The 21142-nt window shown below is 40.2% G+C and overlaps 1 long non-coding RNA gene across 1 annotated transcript in view; it reads right to left on the bottom strand.

The window, feature by feature from the left end:
* The window catches only part of LOC148648226 (uncharacterized), a 51513-nt gene extending 30673 nt beyond the window's left edge, over positions 1-20840 (bottom strand). Inside the window, exon 1 of the long non-coding RNA XR_015926764.1 lies at positions 20464-20840. This is a non-coding gene — a long non-coding RNA (uncharacterized LOC148648226). The remainder of the gene's footprint in view (positions 1-20463) is intronic.
* Positions 20841-21142: the final 302 nt, after the last annotated feature.

Raw genomic sequence — 21142 nt, 5'->3', positions numbered from 1 at the left:
CTGCTGTCAGAGCAGAGGGATTCCCTGCACTGAGAGCCACAATGAAGCAGGAAGGAAGAGCCATACAGGCTGATGGGCCCAGGCCTCTCATTAAACAAGGCAAGAAAGGAACCAGAGTGCAAACGAGAGAGGGTGAAAAGATCATGGCTCACAGCCCAGCAGCTCCCTGTGCCAAGCTTAGTTTCCTTCCAACGAAGACACTTTTATGTCCTTCTTACTAGGTCTCTTTATTGTGCATCTCTTTTGATTTCACCATTTCTTGTTATTCAAGGGATATAACTAGTACGCCTCTACTTACCCATGAACCGGTCAAGGCCATAAAGCTTCACCGCACCTGCCACAACAACATCAGGTTTAACAGCAGTGAAAGGTTCTACTGGCAAGATTGCAAAGGTCATTTAGCTTAAAGTGCACACCATACTCTTTGTCAAACACATAATGACGTAATTCTTAGATATTTAATGAAAACACGTGAAAGTTTTCCATGTACCAGCAATTCACCTGACAGAAATTTCAAGTTTGGACTACTTGACAACACTTTCAATATTTTGTGATAACATTTTCATGAAACACACCACAAGATTCAACTGCACTGCCCGGAAAATCTAAAATGGTATCATAATGTACAGAAGTGAATGAGTGACTGAAAGGCACAAACCGACAGTCACAATGTTGCAAGGAGGATTAAGATTGGAAGTGGAAGTGGCCCTAGGATAGTGAAAGAGGCAGGGCATGTGTGCAGCTTGTCTCATGTACCTGACCTGTGACCGTCCAGTTACACAACCAGGAAACCGTGCTAGACAAAAAGGCTAGAGTCGTTCTGTACCCTAACCTTATCGTTTCCATCCCTGAGACCTGAACAGACACAGGTTATGGGAGAGCTCAGCTGGCAGCTTCTCTTTATTATCCTGCTTGGAGCAGAACAGGTCATGCCACAGTGTGAGCCTGGGGCAGCCACTGAGCACTGGGACTATGTGGGAAGAACTGGAACAGGATGCAGGGGCACTGCAGGCTTCCCTGCAGCTGGATCCTGTGAGGACAGCCACACTCCAGGCCCCCAGCCTTGTCTCATCGCCACTGAATATGTGTCTGGAAGAGCGTGTGGAGAGTGAATAGTTCGCGCTTGTCTGTGAGCATGTATTTGGAAAGCCAACCATATGCCGGAGCGTATAGAAAGAAGTCTGAATTTCTCTCCATGACAGGGATTTGTAAATCTTTGTAATGAGCAGCACCATTGATATCTATTTTTTCTATAGAGACAAAAACTACCAACTTATAATAAGCACTATAAGTCTCATTACGTGTCCTTTGATTACGTTTTCATTCGTATAAAATTTACATTATTGCCTCCTGAAAAATAAACAAAGAAACCTTTAAACTGCAAATTCTGGGTATGGTACACACGTACAATAAAATATTAAAAACATGCACAAAACTAAAGTGTTAGAAAAATGTGATCATGAACAAAGCAGAAATGTTTATTATGGATCAGGCTGTAGTGCCACATTATGTCAGTCAATCTACTGAATTGCTTGCACCTGTTTAAGATAGGCTTAGAAATAAGAATGTGCTCGCAGAGAATTGCGAAGACTGTATGATATCTTGTTTTATATCTTCAGTTCAGACTCTCCAAATTTCCTTTAAAAGTAATGAAATCACCCTGGTCTTCACAATGCTGTTAGCACATTCTTTTGGATATACTGGCAGATGTTCATGGTCAAATTGAAAGACAACCTCAAGGACACGATAACCAAATAACAGTTTGTGCATCGGTAAATTATTGTGATTATTTGTACTTGCAGAACAATGTGGACCCTTTATGAGTTCTTCTGTGTGTTTTATCACAAAAAAGTAAACGTAACGCTTGTTAACACTGTAGTCCAGCCAGTTCTGCCCCTCCTGCAAGAGCACAGGAAAACACTGCCCTAATTTCCTGAGCTGTAATGTGCCTGAAAAGAAAGTTAGACCAGGATTGCACTGCTTTCTTAAAGCATGTAACTTTATATGACACATTCTTCATCTCAGATTTATATTTATGTAAGAAGTTCCTAGAGGCAATCTGCCCTCATTTATATTTCATTGGGTTCACCTGTCAGGTGATGCAAATAATAAAGAAAAAAACATGTTTGACAAAAGTAACCTTCCGCACACTATTTTGTAAACAAAGCCCCCTGTTTGCTATAATTATAAAATTCAATGTTTTAATTTCAGATTTAACTTTTGACTTTAAATTATCTGAATTTATGACTTGGAGACTTTTCAGATTGGAAAAGTGCGTTTGGAACTGGGTTTGCAGTGCTGGTTCCATACACACTAAATGAATATTAAATGGTGGTGCAATTGTACCTCATTAAAGATACCAAAAATAAATAGTCAAATAGTCAGGAAAGGTCATCTTTTACATGTAGTGTAACTGTGTAAGCCATTAAACCACAGGGCATGTTTTAATGCATCTACCCCTTCTGCTTCATTCATAAATTCTTATAAGGACCTCCTCCCTCTATCTCCCACCCCCAGCTCCACTTCTGCACCAGAATGCAGTTTGTCTTATATTACTCTTTACTACTTTAATGTCTCAATCTCCCTAGATTAAACGGCTAATCAAAATCTTGTCTTGCTTAATGGGATAAAATTGAAAGATAGATATTACATTTTATACAGTTGATTAAACAGCAGGATGGTGTGAAAATCTTTCACTCCTCTCATTAGATTAACTGGGTTTGTCATCTGCTAACAACCCAGCAATGGGAGCCAGCCAAGGGTATCAGTGCCTGGGTTTGCCAGTGGGACCAAGGCAGCAGAGGGCCGAATAAGGGGCATTAACGGATGGCACAGGGGATGGCAGTGAGGAAGATGTGTGGGATTTAGAGCAAGCCAGGAAATAAGTCATTTATAGTTCAAACCATGCCACCAGTCCCCAGAGTAAAAGGACTTTTTATACCATATCTGCCAAAGAGCTTGAACACTCCACCCATGTAATGTACTGATACCCATGATTACAATCGGGGAGATTCAGAGTTGTTCTGTGTGTTTGAGCATCCCTCAAAATCCCAAAAGAGTAAGAAAAAAAACTCAGCCAAAGCACCTTCACAAATGTCAGCATTGCTCAAACGCTTGACATGCAGGAGCATTTCTAAGACTTGTAGAGTATCAATAAAATCCAAATTAATGTGATTCCACTCTTATGGAGCAACAGACAGTTGAACGGATAGGTAAGTTCTTCACCTGGATTTCCCAGCCAGACTATGTTTAAGTGAGGAGGAGAGTATGATGGTTTGTATGTGTGTGTGTGGGGCGGGGGGGAGCACTTACAAGCAGAACAGGCAGAAAGGGAACAGAAGCCTATTCAGTGTGGTGGAACTTTTCACATCTCAGCGCATTTCGTTTTGTCACATTCTTCATTAACTTCATTAACAGATGAGCAGAGGCGATTAAGCACTGAATCCCGCTGATTCAGCATTGGAGCTCTCCCCCACCTTCTCCTTCTGAGCACCACTGGGGTGCTGTTGGTGCACACCACCAGCTGATACCCAGTGCAGGCACTGGAAACACAGAGCACCTAGAAACCCCGTGATTAGCTCAGATACTCTTCAAGGACCGCTACCTAAATAGGCTCTAACCCTGTGATGACATAAACAGACTGCCGATAGACCCACAAGCTTTCCTGACTGGCTTTTTCTATGTATGCTGACACTTGAACAACCCTTAATGTACTTTCTGCCTGAGCACAGCAGTCCTGCAACGTCCAGTCCTGTAGGTCTCTGGGTCTTAAGGGTTTTGTTCCGTTTTGCCCTACCAGTTGTGTAACTGAAGCAGTCGTTTGTTCTGAGGGGTATATTTTCATCGGTGGCAGGCCCATGCTAGTACATCACAAATGTACACTTAATTAACAGTTTAATACTTCTTCAGAACAGGAAAGAAATGTGTGTCCAATTAGTCAGATAATTAGACCAATTATGTAACTGAGAGCTAGGATTGGAAAGAAAGCCAATCCTTTCGTTCCAAAGAGGAGACTACAGCCCTTAAGGTGCTACGTTTGATACTCATGTGCTAATACAACATACTGTACATACTTTAAATTAAGTGCACTTAGATCAAGTATGCTACATTTCCTTGGTATATGACAATAGAATTATCTTTTGGAGGTTGTTTTTTAAAGAAATTAAAAATCGGTCAATGGGCACAGACTGTACTGTTTGTTATCCTTCCAGTACCAAACATTTTTCTTTATACCTTTCTCATTACCACACAAGCATATCTGCCATCCCCACAACAGGATATAAACGTTTGCACATTTGGTTTCTCACGACTAGCCAGGACACTCAATTCTCACGGTCAGCCATGGTCTTAGTTCTAAATGTTCAAAATCTTTTTTCAAGCCAACATAGTGGGCTGTGAGAGCTGTTCTGCTAACACAGAGGACTGACATTGACAGAGTTTAGTCATAAGAAGCAAAAAAAAAAAAGAGTATAATCAAAACTATAATTATACTGGATTTAATGGTCAACTGAAATGTTGCACAATTTAACCATGTTGTAAATCCCAGTCTTCCTAGGATCATTTATTTACTGGTATTGGCAGTGCCAGGAAAGATGCTCATTTAGAGAACAGGCACAAGCGTTGTTGGTCATCTGGGCTATTTTAACATTCAGAAGCTGCAGTACATAATTACCTTTGTGCAACTAGAAATGGGTGACTTTGACTTATTGTAACTATAAACCTTTCCCCCTCCACATTCATGAGTGGAAGTTGTTCCAGAGCACTAGAGTGGTCTCAGACTTGGACTGAGACTTGGAGTATTATAATTAATGGAGTACCACAGGGATTTGTACAACAACCACTATTCTTCTGAATTTCTATTAGTTATCTAAATTCAGGTATAGACAGTAGTAAAAAGTTTGCGAATGTTACCCAACGATACCTAAATGAATCAATAGTAAACACTGTAGAAGCAGCAAACAAATATTCAAAAATATTTTAGATGGAATTCACAATTGGGCAAGTACCTGGCAACCGACAGTTTGACAAAGACGAGGGAAAAATACTACAGACAGATACAAATAAGAAATGGGAAATACTGAGTTTGAAGAGGTTACGTATGAAAAAGACTTAGGTGTTTACGTTGAAACATTGTTTATATTTTCTAAACATTGTAAGGAAACAATAAAAAGCAAATGAAACATTAGGACAAGTAGTGAAAATCCTGGGATTTGAGTATAGTTATGTTATGATAAAATTTTACAGTGCACTAATAAGACCTCATTGAGAATACTGTGTACATGTTTGCTCAGCACTTTCTAAAGAAAGATATTGCTATGTAATACAGAGACTGGGGGAATGTCCTACACTGAGAGGCTGAAGGAACTAAACCTTTATCTGGCTGAACAGAGAAGACTGCAGGGGACCCTGATCAAAATAGTGGACCTCAGAATCGACAGTTAAACTCAAATAAAAAGTGGACACAAGTGAAAATCACATTGATTTGCATTTAAAACTGCAAAGGAGCAGGAGCTTCTCTTATCCGAAGGGTGGTGGGAGGTTGGAACAAGCTGCCAGCCATGTTGTCAAAACCGATGCACTGGCTTCTTTCAAGAAGCAGCTGGATGAGATCCTCAGATCAATTAGCTATTAACTACCAAACAGGCCTGATGAGCAGAATGGCTCTTCTCGCTTGTAACCTTTCTTCTGTTCTCAGGTTTGGAGGCTGTAGAAGTCAGCTCAGCAGGAACTGACACGAGGTGTTAAACATGAATTATTAAAGATCACCCAAATCATCTTTCAACTTCTTTTTTCAGCCTGCGCTTCCCCAGTCTTTGAGAAGGGGGCTTGGGAATGATTGACGTGTTACACAGCCTCTGTCTTGTTACTTGTGCGCACAATCTCGCTGACTCAAACTCCAGCATATGCAGATTTCACACTGTTCAAATTAATTTTATCTCTCTCTTTTTTTCTCCGTCTCTCCCTCTCTCTCTCTCCCTCTCGATCACTCTTCACGCTGAAGACGAGCAATGCCTTGCCATCTGGCTCCATGTCAAAATAATATCATTTAATTTGTTGCATGATTAAATGGCTGCTTTTACCAAGCAACTAAAAAAAAAAAAAAGACAGTAGCAGGAATGCTGTCACTTAAACCTCCTCCCCTCCCCCTGCTTTAATTCTATTAATTTGCGCTTTTTTTCATTATCGAAGAAGTGAAACTGACACCAGGCTCTTCTCCTCAGAAAGCGATAAGTTTGCTGGCAAGTGGAATGCAAGCTAAAACAAAATTAATTAGCACAGAGGCTATTTATTCCAAGATTTCAAATGTAGGGCAAATTGATTTTTGTATGCCTCATCCTTTAAAGTTACTGTCCTCATATTTCTGCTCTTTCTCTCGTTGTTAACTGAAGTCCAGGTTAGCAGGTCAAAATGTTCTCACGGTGCGACTTTTTATTTTGCTTAAGATCATTATTTGCTGTTTCTGACAGAAATGAAGCAAGGTGAACGTCTGTGAACATCAAGAAGCTGAAAGGGTGTTTTTTTTTTTAAATGTGAAAAAGGAAAACATCTGCTTTCATAAAGTCATAAAACAGGTCTCTCCCATGAAGAACTGACAGAAACGAGTACTGTGCTCTTCTGTGTATTCACAGCAAAAGCTGTGATCAAGTTTATCTTCACTTTCTGTAGCAAAGTCTGGTAATATTAAGAAAAAAAGGAATCATCCCTGGATTGTGGGTATGCTTTCATTTGCACATTCAATATTTCATGCATAAAAGGTGTTGCTAAACACAGCACATAATTTGTACTTTTAATGGCCCCAACTTCTATTTTTCTGACACAACTTAATCAATAACTCAGCCTCACGTTGGCAGCCAGCACAGGCATTTTATTAATTTTGAACAAGCACACTAACTAGGCACCTTGTATCGAGATGCATTTCACACGAGATAATGGGCAGCATGGATTGATAGGTTCATCCTTAACTCTCCCCCTCTCCTTCTCGCTCTGTCTGACAGAAGAAGATTTAAGGAGGAGATGGGAACTTGTTGTCAGTTTAATTTTGGTCTGGTCTGATCGCCTTTTTAAAGGAATACATTTTTTTTTTTAAATATGACAGAGTCCTTGGGCCACAGTCATCAATAGACCTTCCTGGTGAACAATAACTTGTGAGATGGACTATAGTCTGTATTTCCATTGCCCTGATAACATTAGTCAATGCCACAGACCAGACACAGTTATTTCCACAATGTTTGAGTCAATGGATGTAAAGCCAGTTCTGACCAGTTTGGAATCACTGCTTAAAATGCATCCCAGTAAATATATTGTATAAATACTGTACAAATATGAAAGGAAAGCTACAGAGAGACCTGTAATTCTCCTCTTTAAAAGACACTACAGTTTTCTGGTTATTTTATTTATTTTGATGTTGTTACATACAATAAATTTCATTATCTGAAATCCTATTAAAGGTAACTAAGCACACTGAATGCATAAATTAACAGTTTAATCACAAAAGGACTTTCAAGAAGGAAATGGTAAAATAGCCTTCAGGGATTAATTGCAGCTACACATGACATGCGCAGTGAAGGGTTAAATGGCTTCATTGCCCTAGTAATTTCTTATGAAGTAATTAATAACCAAATTGAACTCATTAAAGCTTTTCTGGAATTTATATATTTATTCTTTTTTGGGTTCTTAAGTATTACTTGAGACAAAAGGCAACCACAAGGAAGATCTCCAACGAACAATGTGAAAGAAATTAGGTGCATTAGCTGGATAACTTCAGAAAAACACCAATCTTATTTTTTAAAGTTTGAGTTCCCCACACAGAAGCAATTTCCTGTTGTTAGTTACTAAGATAGCTCCAAGACCTCTCAACTACATTGTCTGATAAGGACTTGTGTGGGTTTTTTTTAATGACATTGAAGGCAGCACAGAAGTTGAGTAAAAAAGTAGTCCATAATCTCTGATAACTTCCCTGACTATATTTGGAACAGAAGGCGAAAACGCAGACCTTAGCAGACTTGGAAGAGATAATGCAAAACATGAAATATCAATAATAGCATGAATCAGATCTTATAACAAACTTCTGCCTTATCCTAAAAACTCATAGAACAATCCAAGTGGTGCGTTCACACAATGGGAGTAATCCTGGTATGTGTTTTATAAGCAGAAAAATAGGCAACAATCAGTGATGACAGCCTTTGTTGTTGTGCTACATAGTGGTGACTAATTGTAATGATGGTTTGCAGTGAGGTATGATATTTCATCATCTCTTATTGCCAAGATTACAAAATATTTTTGAGGTATCGGAGAAGGGGTGAGTCACCAGCCGTTTCAAGTGTTAGATTAGGTCGATACGAAAAACCTTGATAATCGTGGAAGGTCCCGAATGAAAATCATTTATCCGATCGTGTTTCGCTGCGCGCCAATTTGTGAGCCCACGGTGAGTAATTGACAAAGACTAAAACCACCCACCCCTTGATAGTAGAGCTCAGTTTCCCTCCAAACCGTTGACACCTCCTACACCTGTGAATCTTGAATCCCTAGGTGGGTTGGGCCCGAGCTTCTAAGGCAGAGGGGTCTGAACAATCCCAATTGGTTAAATTTCCGAAAAAGTCATCCCAAGGCTTTTAACAAAAAATTACATCAGTACACCTTAATTTGATCACAGCACAGTGTTGAAGGGACTAACCAGGCCCATTTGAAATGAGACCAGGCAGTCAATCAATAGTGGGGCCATGCAGATAGTACCTGTCAACGGCCACAGGAAAATGGATGCCTGAGAAAGCCATAACTATGATAAATTTACTCCCTGGATCCATGGAGTACAGACCCCTCCCCCACCCAGAGCAGTCTCTCTTTGACTAATGTATGCGGTAAAGCTCTCCGGTACTACTCCTCTCACAAGCGTGCCATACTCTTGATCGGCCAATCAATCTCCACATCGGCGCGGAAAGCACATTAAAATAAATTTGTCACTGTAAGTTTATGAAATATTGATGGTCGGAAGGGGGTGTGGGGGTGGGACGGCCGTGTGAAAAATAAAAATAGAGGGGGGGGTACAGGAGGGGGGGGTGGTGGTGATGCTGTAATGAATTATCTTCAGACTGTGAATAATAATAAATTTTCAAAAAATATAGAACGAGTGAGTTGTTTACAGCCGTTCTGGAGGAAAATAAAAGGTTGCGTGTTTGTCTTGCCTTTTTCTTGAGATATCTATCCGTTTGGGCTGGGTTTTCATTTTCTCTCATCATCCAGAGGCTTGAATAAGGTATAACAAGAAATACTGGACTCAATTTTTCACTGACTTACAATGATAACGGCTCACAGCTAACGGATGTTCCCAAGATTTATGAAAATCGAATGACAATTTCCTTGACAAAAAATCCCCGTTTGGTGCTGGTGGTGCGCTGTCATTTCTGTTTTTTAGGAAATTTGTCATTTTTTTAAAAAACGAATCTAGGTCCACTAATTCTTATGGCACCAATGTCATTTAATATTTATGGAGATTGGTGGAAACAGCACTGAAAAAAACGTGATTTTAGGAACATCCATCCAGCTATAGGATAACTAGCTCCTCAAATTATTACCAATTACAGCAAATAATTAGGAAGCAGGTAGTGACCAAGAACTGCACTGGATTATGTCAGGAGCACTGTTCCCACAGAATTTATGTCTCTGAAGTCTCATGAGTCATAAATACTACATAGCTAGATTGCAGTATTGGTCTTAAAAACTGAGACGTAACAGTGAATAACTGTCAGAGTGAAGCCCATGATTCTTCATCCAACCTATTAGGCCTTCAAATTTAAAATATTTCATTGTAACTTGAAATTTCTCACTTCTAATGCCCAGACGCAATAAATGCTAGTCTAAATTGCTTAATTGTGGGACTGAACTACTGCCATGGCAACCTCTTCTATTGGTATCGCAAATCTAGGTTTCAAGCCAGCTTTCTTTGTGGCCTCGCTGGTGGCCATGCTTCTGTTTTCCTAGAGAAATAATTAGTGTTGTAGCATACTGAGGGCTCTGGGACAATAACGAGGCTTTCGTCTGGGATGTAGACCAGCAAAGACCAGCCCAACGTTCATTACATGACTTCAATGAAACAAAACAATAAACAAATTACGGAGCAGCAGTAATAAAGAGCAGTGGGAGAGACTATGGTCACCGTGAAAACTGACAAATGCGAATTTTTGAAAAAGACATCTTTACAACGAAACAGTCTGCATGGAAAAAGCCACAAGTCACCTAACTCTGGGCCCTAAATACCCAAGTGTTAGTAGCAACATCTTGGAGTGGCAGTGTCAGACACCCACAAGCTCAGCTGGGAAAAATTACAATCTTCTTACTGGATTCAACTCCATGATGTGACTTTCCTCATCCTAATCATGTTAAAGAACACAGGCTCACAGCACAGCTGGTCTAGTTCATTACATTCATGATAAAGGATTGTGGTGGGATCCCAAATGTTGGTTAGTCAATAAGTGCGTATTCTCCATAATAAATTGCAACAATTAAATCCTGTAATATGGCTTTATTGGAGTTTTTAATTTATGTGCACATTTTCAAGGGCACATTATTTTAAATTAGGTTGAGATTGAAACCATACAGTCCCCGTTTTACTTCAGATGTTTTTAGACCTCCTGCACCATAGTGAGTCAGTAAGCGGTCAAACCTTAATTCTGGCATGTGAAAGTGGATACATCATGAGTGAAATAAGCTTATTATTATTATAATTATTATCATTACAGCAAATAAAGTAATTTGACTGCTGCCACGCGATTGCTTTCTAGCGACGAGTACCAATGTAAAAGCAGTTATTAACCTCATTTCACCGTTAGTGGAAGTGACTGCACTTATATCACTTTCTATTGTTCAGCATCTATGCTGATGGAGGTTATTTCACAACACTTCATTAAATCCCAACAGTGAAAGAGAAGAGAGCCCCCAGATTCCAAGGGGAAAAAAGGCTCTAGCCAAACTGTTTTGGCAGTAGAAGACCACTATAGACGACTATTTCCTAAGGAGGAGTCCATTCTGATGCTATGAGGATAATTTACCCAATCTGAAACTATGAGGCGTGTGTCAGAGAAAACCTTCCCCCTCCCGTCTTTTTTAACACAAACCCAGGAGATCAAAGTTCCCTGTTTTAAAGAGATCAGTCTGACTGTATAAGCCACCTCACTCATAATGCTTAGCTGGCCATCAGGACTGCAAAACATTAGCCTTAGTTAAATTCATACCTAAGTCTCAAGTAGTTCAACTATTTTCAAAGTGATGGAAAATTGAATAGTTGGGAAAAACATGTTACAATAAAGTATTATAGAATTATAGTTTTACATATGGAATATACCTTTAATATAATTTTTGTGATGTTGTATAAAACATTACCATGAAACTATCTTTTTAAGCACATATTTATTATTTTATAGTTTATGAGGGAGTTATTGTAGTTTCAACAGGACAACCTAATGAGAAGTAGATTTGAGTTTTTCTAGTTCAATTCTCTTGATAATTTTAAAAGCAATGTATTTACAGTTGTGGACATCCAAGTGTACAGACCCTCAAGTAATTATTAGGCAACCAGCTTCACACTCATATATAGAGCTTTCTGGATTTTGGGGGCAGACTGGCTAGACTGTGAGTCTCAACTGTTAGGATAATTTCAGGGGTTTATTCTAATGTGTGGGTCCCATCACTTGACCTCAACCCTATCTGGATCACCTGGCGATATCCACAAACTTCACACATTCCCTCACAAGAGGGGCTACACCTCTGGACAGAAAGGGACTGCTCTCACACCGAAATATCTAGTTAGCAGGAGTGATCAATTCCTCATGAAAATTTAACCAGGACAGAGCTGAAAGCTGGGAGTTTAATTAGAGTACAGACAACAGAACTGCGCCTTCAAATTAACTAAACACACAAACAAGTGAGCCCTGAACAGCTGGGGTTAGAGTGCCCTCTGCTGTTCTCAAATAATTACACTTTCCGCTTCACACTTGGCAAATTACAGCAGGCTAGGAATCTATAGAACCATTTGCAGCAAATCAGTAAGGATACGGTGGAAAGATTCAAGTCAATTCAATTTTTTTACGTACAATTCTTACAAATTATAACTTTAAAATATATATCTTGCATATATATTAATAAATGAAGCAGTGCCTGAGCACACCAAAGACACAGATATTAACACTGCAGTGTGAATTAGCAAGTATTACTTAATTTTACAGCCTCTTCGTAAAGTATTTATTGCAAATTAAATAAGCAGCACAAATATGCTACTGATCCAACCTTTTCTGAAAAAACATACTGTAGCAGAGCATAGCAATGCTAGACAGTGAAATGCCTCATAAATATGTATTAATTATAAAGGATCAGAGCAATATTTTTTGTGAAATGAGGTGCAATATTTAAAAAAGTTGATCAAATTTGCACTTTTCATTGATCAATTTGGAATTTTCCCTGATGGTTCTCTTCAGTCAAGGCTGACCTCAACTTGTCTACAGCCCAATTCAGCCGCTTGAAGCACTAAGACAGAGAGAAAGGCTACATTTGAGAAACGTATTGTTATCTGCAGAGACAGAAGGGCTCTTACACTTCTTGCTGGTCTTTTTTAAGTTTGAAATAATAAATGAGTACATTAAGAAGTCAGTGTGAAAACTGTCTGTTGAAAAAGGCTTGAACATGGAAGACAGACTGTTGTATTTTCAATACGGTTTGCAGATCTCTGTGCTCATAAGCGCAGGCAGCACAGATTGAGCGTCGAGGTGGCGTCTCACATTGGTGTCTGAGAAATCACACCCTTGACAGTGATCCCAAGCAAGAATTAGCTGAGGCTAGAAGTCGTTGACAGCAAAATATTGTATTTTGTTTGTTTTTTGCTGTTGTTTTAATCCCCCATTTCCAGTGTCGTGTTGAAGACTCTCCAGCACTAAGGTTTCAAAAGCTATGTTGATCAGTAATCTAAAAGAAAGCAAACCTCTCAAATGCATTAAATTGCCTTCTGAGTAATCTCCTGCTGTATAATACAACCAGTCATTGTATGTTTAGTCAACTCAATTGCTGGTTCTGGAAACTCAGAACACCTGTTGTATGTGTTCAGTATTGTGGGTGGATGATCTCCTCGGGATGCTAGTACTTTGAAATTCAAGAAAAAATGTCACCCAAATCATAGATAAGGACAGCAAAGGGGTTGTCTGACTGGACGTCTGACACATTCAACACCTGAATGAGAATCTGCCTTGAATAATAGATATTTAGTCTTGAACCCCACAGCAGCAGCATGTTGTCTAGGCCTAATTACATTTGATTTTGGAATAAAAAAAGAAACAGGTGAAAAAACGATCATTACCAAAAATTATTGGGATTATTACTATTGAAAATTGCAGCACTTCAACCTGCTCTAAAACCGCTTAACTCCCTAAACTGCCAGTTTTAGCTTACACTACTGTGTATCTTATACTATTTTTACAGATGTGTAATTATACTGTAACTGTTAAGAATTGCACAACCTAAAACACTTTATTAACAGCTTTATCCTAAGAGGATCAAGAAAACAACATTTTAAGATGTCAGAATCTGGCTTCTCAAATTACTCATTTACAAATTTGCACACTTTTGAATCCACAAAAATGACTCAAGTCAGATGTAATGATTTCATATTTACAGCGTGTGGTCCACACCACATTGTTTCCTAAGGTCGAGATCTGAAGACCTTTCTCAGCCTAGAGGTGCACTGCAGGATACCAGAAAGCCACAGAAATTGGAAACTGCCTGACCTGGCTGCTGTAAAGAATGCCCAACATGTAAAAACAGCAGAGTCTTCGCAACTCACTCAAACGAGCCCAGATCCAGATTTTATCTCTTGCAATCCAGCCTTTTCCAGCTCAGCAGCTGAGAAAGTGCCAATTGCACAGTTTAAAGGCCCCACTGGCGCGAGCATGATAGATAGTTTAAAAATGAGGACGTGTGTTAAAAAAAACCCAGCAGCTGTCAGGCAGCGAGAGGCCAAGCTAGCATGACAGTGTTTCTAGCAAAGGGAAGAGACAGCCTCACAACTGGAGTGTTGCGGTCTCCATTTCTTATACAGCTGCACTACTCCAGAGACAGTGCTGCAATCTCCTCTACACAGCTCTAGTCAATGATCATGCTGTTACACAAGACCTACACTCTAGGGCCATGGCACAGATATTACTGAGACAGTGGCACAATGAAGCACAGGTCAATTTGCTGATCTTAATGCATGACATTTTCTATCTAGTCATCTATCCTAATACCCTGCTATTGTTCATCTCAGCTTTCTGGGGAAAACTATACTGTGGCATCAAGAAAGGTGACTCCTATTGTACTGGCCTTGAACATACTGTATGTCAAAATGTAAGGCATGTACTTTACTGTATACCCAATAACACTCACAGCTTTGTTCTACTGTTGTGTGGTTTCTGGAAGTGCTTGACCCATTATTTGATCAGTGTCCCAAACATTCAGTCTAGACAGGAGGGTTACCCAGAAGCAGACACGAAGAAAGCACACTGACAGATCACTATGTGTCTCTGATACATCAAAGGAAATCAATCGCTCAGTAATTAAAACTTTTATCAAGCACTCTCTGGAATCATTGAGGGCTACTGCTCCATGTTCTTGCCAGTAGAAATCTACCAGCCTAGATGACGGAGAGACTTCAAAAAGGTAGCAAGGAAAAAGTGTTTAAGTGGACCATTAGACTTGAACAAGTTAAGGTTTTATTCCAAGCTGAAAAGAGAAGGAGAGAAACACAACGTTTCGGCTGCGGAGCCTTCTTCAGGTGAGATTTCTATTGGTTCCACTACAGAACGTCATCCGACTAAAGCACAAAGCAGTACAATGATTAGGTTTACCTGAACTTAAAGAAAGCGCACAGGTGTAACATTGGTGAAAAACTGAGATGCACAATGGCTCTTAAAATGAGCGCCTGGACACGAAAAGGCATTGATCATTGTAGGTATCATCTGATTATGGAAATTCATTCTTTCGGAATTTGTTTTTTTATTATTTTCTGTTAAAACAAGGGTCAAAGGCGCCTTGTGCATAAGAGCCTGTCGGAAAGCAAGGTGATGACTGGAGGACGGGATGGAAACTCCTCTCACAGAGGAGCAGCACTGCATGCGTTTGGGTGGCGGTGCTTGAAAGACAGCCTTATCAGACACTTAATGAGCGTTCCCTCAGCTTCCTTCGTGGAACTTGTGAGGCAAACCAGGTATTAATCTTCCAACAGTCACAGGCACACCGGCACACCCACACTCCTTGGACACAAGGCCCTGGGGGACATCGGGGACTGATGAGTGAGTGTGTGTCAGTGATGAATGGAGGTGTTGTTAAAATCTTTTTAATAACCTTTTGAGAGAGTCCTCTGGAGTTAAATCACATGTACATACCTGCAAATGAGAATCTTACAGACGGAGTTATTAGAGTGCGGTTGACTACACTTTCCCAGGTATATAACCCATTTCCCACTAGAGAACCAAGGAACAGACCCAGGATTCGTAGGCCAACATTATCTGTCTGCACGTGCAGCTTATGAATGGCTTCATTTGTTATCGGTTTTCCTAATGCTGTATTTTTCAGACATAGCCCCTTTGGCTGTGTTGCAAGGGGTTACCTGTCCATCAGTTTGTTCCGAATCAACGGAGGTGATGTGTGAAGCTGACAGGGAAGCCAAATATGAGACCACAAGGCGAAACTGTTGTCTGATAATCACTGTCCACGGATGATTCAAATGATGGAAGTCATCATAGAAGTGCACAGAACTGGTCAAGACAACGGATTTCTCAACTGAATATGTATCCTGCAGTGCTGCTTCTCAGCAAGCAGTTTCTCCTACAGTGTGATCCCCGGGTAGTTGCAGTCTGTGAGACATTTTACAGACAGGCTTCATCTGGGATTTTGGCAGATGTGACGGTAGCGAAATAAGTTTGAAAACAGTGGTGGGGCGAGGGACTTCTATGTGATGACATGATTAAAAGAAAAGTGCAATGTTTTTTTTTTCTCAATATCCCAACGGGGTTGTCACCAAATAGTGGAGTGCATCTCTCTCACGCTTTCCCACAGAATCTCAGCCTGGTGTTAATCTGAAGTTGCAGCCTCACTCTCTCCCAGGAGGTGTAAATTGATGAGTCGATTGGCACCTTTGCCACTTCCTTTGCTTGATGCGCTGCCTTGGCTGTTACTGGATTTCCACTTCATGACAAAGTCTTACTGAACCATAACTGCATTCTAAACAACAGATTGGCTTATCGGAAACCCAAACACCTCTGAGCTCACTCCTTATTGCTTAATTGATTCCTTTTGCTTCATAAGAGTCTTCAGCCATACCTCTTAAGGCCGGCTTTGAAAATGTCTGCAGAATAATTTGATCGCAAAAAGGTCTGCAGAATACTAAAACATAACCAGAAAGCAAACATTTGGATCACCACTGGAGAAGGAGATGACAGGCATTTATTACCAAGCAAGCCAAAATTAGTTTGCATGAGGTTTTGCTCAGAAGCAGAACAATTGGATCAATAAGGTGTAGGAAAGGCATCAAAACTGCCAGGTCAGCAGTTCTAGCCCTGCCTTCCACACCTAACCTGACCAGTCCCAGGCATGCTGGCAATACGTTGATGTGGATCCAGGGAGCAGAGCTTGAAACAGCCACAATGCCCTCAGGACATATCACGCCGGTCCTGCCCCTGAAGCCGGGCTCTAATGAAAGCCAGCCAGGGGTGTGCGTGCTGGGTGAGAGAGCAGCTGTGCCCCCATTGTCTTCCTGCCCCTATTGTCTGCACAGCAGCGGCCCAGAGATCATTAATAAACATCCGGGGAAGGACCACGAGGGATCCCGCAGCTGCGACTGCCCACCAATTACTCCCGAACAATGCCAGTTTGGAAACAGAAAAAATCTGGTCGTGCTCTATATGGAAAAAAAAAGACAGAGACAGAAAAAGTAGTCTGAGGCTAGATTTATGTGGCAGCCAAGAAGTAATTAGCACTGCTCTGCAAGAATGCAAAAACTTAACCATTGCTGTGGGGTCTCAGCACTAGGAGCTGTGTGCCAGGAGGCACCTACTGACAAGAATTTCCCAGCGTAAAGAGGCAAGCAGGTCTGAAGATTCAAGTTAAAAGATCAATATTTTTGACTGATATTTTGTTTTTGTTGTTATTATTTTTAGAGCTAAGGGACTGGTATTCTGTGAACTGCCTGTAGTCAGATGTAATAGTTACCAAAGCGGCAGTGAGGCTAAAGGGGTGAGAGATGAGTTACGTGAGATGATGGGACCTTGTGGTTAGCCGTTTATGGCTGGAGGTAGTGTCACTTAAGTGGTTAAATAACAAGAACAGGAAATCAGGACATTCGTCAATCTCACATGAATTCTGCACCTTCAACTCTGGAGAGCAAAAATAATGCTGTATAGCAGCTTTTTGCCTCAGCTTCATTGTAGCTGAAAGTGCTCTGGGGTTTGATCAGTTACAAATGTTTGTAGCAGACATGACAATTCAAGCAGCAGATATAAATACACAAAGTAGCAACAAAGCAAAACCCCATAATATCTCTTCCTACTCTGTCTTAGTTCTTAGTTACAGCACAACACCTGTCTCCCAGTTCAGATGGAAAACTGAGCAAGGACCACAGATCAGGTCCTGAAAATCACTTAGGAGCGGCTGTGAAGTTTATTCTTTTATTTGAGAAAAAGCATGCCAGTGAGGTCTGCCTACTTACTGTCCCTGTACAAACTGTTCAATCTGTACCAGCAGTGCAGATTGAAAAAGAGCAGGAAGGATGGAGTGGAGTGAGGCTGTTAAAATTCTCAGCTCACTAAAGTGCGGCAATGCAGTGGATGTGTTCACAGTCCCAAGTGAAAAAGTTGTGCATTCGCTCACCACAGCACTCGCACTTTCTGAAATAACACATGGGACACCTGGTCTGCAGTGTAATGCTCACATGGGATCTGGGCAACTGAGACATCATATACTGTATGTCACATATGCGGTCAGATCTTAGGCTATAGCCACTATGTCAGGTGTAGCTAAAAGTGCACAATAAACAATTGCCTGCCAAGGGGATACTCCTACAGAGGTGCTTTGTTTAATTAGATGAGTGCAGAGGTTTAGCCAAAGGCTATGTTCACTAATCCAAAGGGACCACCCCATCTGAGGGCAACCAGGAAGAAGGGCACTCCTAGCATCAGAGAGACCACAGAAAAAAGAATGTGTGTCTGTGTGGGTGAAAGTAACTTATCTAAGGTTGCTGTGTAGATAACAGGGAGTTGACAGAAGAGCTGTGAGTACAAAGACAATCCTACATTCCCTTCCTTTACTTATTTTTGTATGCAGTTAGTCTGTGCAGAACAGGTAATCACCTTATTTATTTAATGCATGCAGGAAAAATGGCACTCAGCAGCCACAGCAGTGAGCAGTCCAAGTGCTAACCAGCCTTAAGCAAGAGAGTCCAAAGTCTCTTTTTCAGGACAACTCCAGTGTCCCAGATCCCAGTTAAATAAATGATCTCCAGAGAGCCTGTAAAGTCAAAGATCTGGCCATTGTCAGCCCTGCTGAAACCTGAGTCACAGATCTGAGAAACTCCTCCGAACTATCCAGTCATAAATGTAGAAGCAAGCAACAGCTGCAGGAAAGGTTTACAGAAAGAAAGAAGAAAAGGAAAGACAAGAGTCCTTTAACCTTGGAGACAGGTGAGGCAGCTCTCCACAGGAATATTTCTGCTGTATGCCTAGTGGGATTCAAAAGCAAGATTCTAGTCAGATCAGCACAGATGCAAAAGAGGTGGTGAGCTGCCCCATCAGTCCATCCTTGTAGGAGAAGAAAGACTGTTGTGGCCATCAGACAGCTTTAGTACAAATACTCAGGGGATGGGCTGCAGCATGAGACTTCCCAATGAGGAGCCCTTAATTTGAATATTGAATACATTTTGCTACAAAATAAATATACCTGAGTGTAGCATTTGAAAGCAGTGCTCTACATTTTATAATAATATTGCAATTTTATTTATAAGCATTTTTCACAAAGCTCAAAGCATTACAATAGCACACGTATTATACACATAACAAAAGAAAACAGTGACCCAATAAAGCCAAGAGCAAAACTAAATTATATGTTAAAAGCTTTTGTGAAAAGACAGGCCTTTAAGCATGTAAGCAGTCATACAGTCTCATAATGGATTTGGGCACAGTGTTTCCCAGATGTGATGCAGCACAAAAGAATGAGTTGTGGATGTATTGTGCATATTCTGTCAAGGCTGGTCTTCCAGACACTAAGAAGGCCTGAATCAGCTGATCTCAGTATTAAGTGCTGGGCCATATTCATAATAAACCCTTAAAGTAACGTGAAATTACACCATTCAGTGTCTCATACTAGAGCAGGAAATCTTTAAACAACCCACTGATTTATGTAGGATGGGAGTTATATGATGATGCTGAGTAGTTTTAGTTAACACATGAGCAACAGAATTTTGAAGATACTGAAGCCTGTTTACTACCTTAGTATATACTTCAATTATTATGAAATAAAGGTTATTTCACGTAATACAGCCATTGTTTTAATTTGAGCAAAAGTTACACAGATGGAAGAAAGATAACTGTGTGATGTTTTAAATTTGTGCTTCAAATGATAATGCAAGGACAAAAGTAACACAGAGGCTCCTTACTTCGAATCAAGAGTTTTATTTCAGATCCGTTAACAGCACTAAAGTCACCGAGTTTATGTTGCTGATGTTGGGAACCTAATTTCAGTTCAGTTACAGTTTAGCCTGATAAAGCTCTGTGGCATTGTCATCTTAATATCACACAGGCACTTCTGAAGTGTAGGATCCACAGCAACAGTGTGTGATTTCTTTTCATATTCAACAGAGTATCTCAGTGTCATCAGTTTAGCAGTGAAGCTCAAATCCTCTATGCCAAATAATCTGGTCAAGGACAGCGTGTAAATACTACAAGGTAATAGTCCCAGTGCAGAAGACTTACAGACATCCACAGAAACAGTAAAGAAAGAAGTGGTTTAAAGCAAATACCCAGAACAAATCTCCACCATTGCTCTTAAGCTAAGGCCTTGAAGAGGGCTGTACTACACAATCACAATTACTGTGGGAAAACTATGTATTTCAGTATGAATTAAATGTGAAATCCAATTAGGTTTTATGAAGTTGTTCCACTTTCACAAATCTCCACGCTTGTCTGTAAGAAAAATATTACTGCAAATCTTCTCCAAAAGGAAAGCTTTCATATCACACAGACACAAGTGATCACAAACCACCAATATCAGTGAGGCTAATTAACTTGTAAACAAAGCCAAAAGTCAGACAAATGTTTGTTCAAAAGATCCTATCATCTGCTTTGCACAAATTACATTTTATTCACAGCTGTCACAGAGTAACAGACTTTTTTTCTCTCTACATGTCTATTACAAAGCCCACCAATAAAACAAAACATTTTCAGTAGAATATCTCACCTTGCAAAAATGTTGTCCCAGAGCAGAGCTCCAATTCATTGCAATCAATGACAAAGTGATTTTCTCCACTGGCTTGGTTCAAAGGGCAACTTTTGTGGCCTGTTACATTCAGGATAATGCCTCTATTAGTTTTGTACTTCACAGTCTGGGTGCAAACAAAAAGATTTCAGGCATTCTATTGTGTGTTGAGGTCGAATAGGGTTCTAGAAACACCAAACTGAATTCCATTAGTTTCAGGTGTGTTGCATTCTGGGACCTGTAGGTCTGTAGTTGCCAATTAAAGAGGCAGCAGAGGTAGAATTCACTTGCATATGCGATTGTAAAATTAATCACTAAACGTCAGTGAACTAAGAGCAAAACATAATGAATGTCATAATGCATAATGTATGAAACTCTCAAAATTAAGGTAGCATAAGCTGCACTGTAAATGAGGCGAAACTTAAAAATGCAGTACCTACTGTATAGACACTCACTGTGGCTTCATTTTTTTTCCTACATCATAATACAGTTTCTCTCAGCATTTAAATGTAATTTCCCTATTAAGTTGTCTTTCATTTTACTCTTTTAAAAGCAATTCATTGCTTTACAGTACTCTTGCACACAGCTCAGAAATCATTCAGCCAGCGCTGTCAGTATCTAATATCTAAATAATATGAATGACATATACTGTACATGTTCT

Source organism: Lepisosteus platostomus, chromosome 15 (genome assembly GCF_059453375.1).
Source record: "Lepisosteus platostomus isolate fLepPlt1 chromosome 15, fLepPlt1.hap1, whole genome shotgun sequence".
NCBI lineage: Eukaryota > Metazoa > Chordata > Actinopteri > Semionotiformes > Lepisosteidae > Lepisosteus > Lepisosteus platostomus.
Note: the sequence above shows the minus strand (reverse complement) of the source record. Positions and strands in the feature narration are given on the sequence as shown.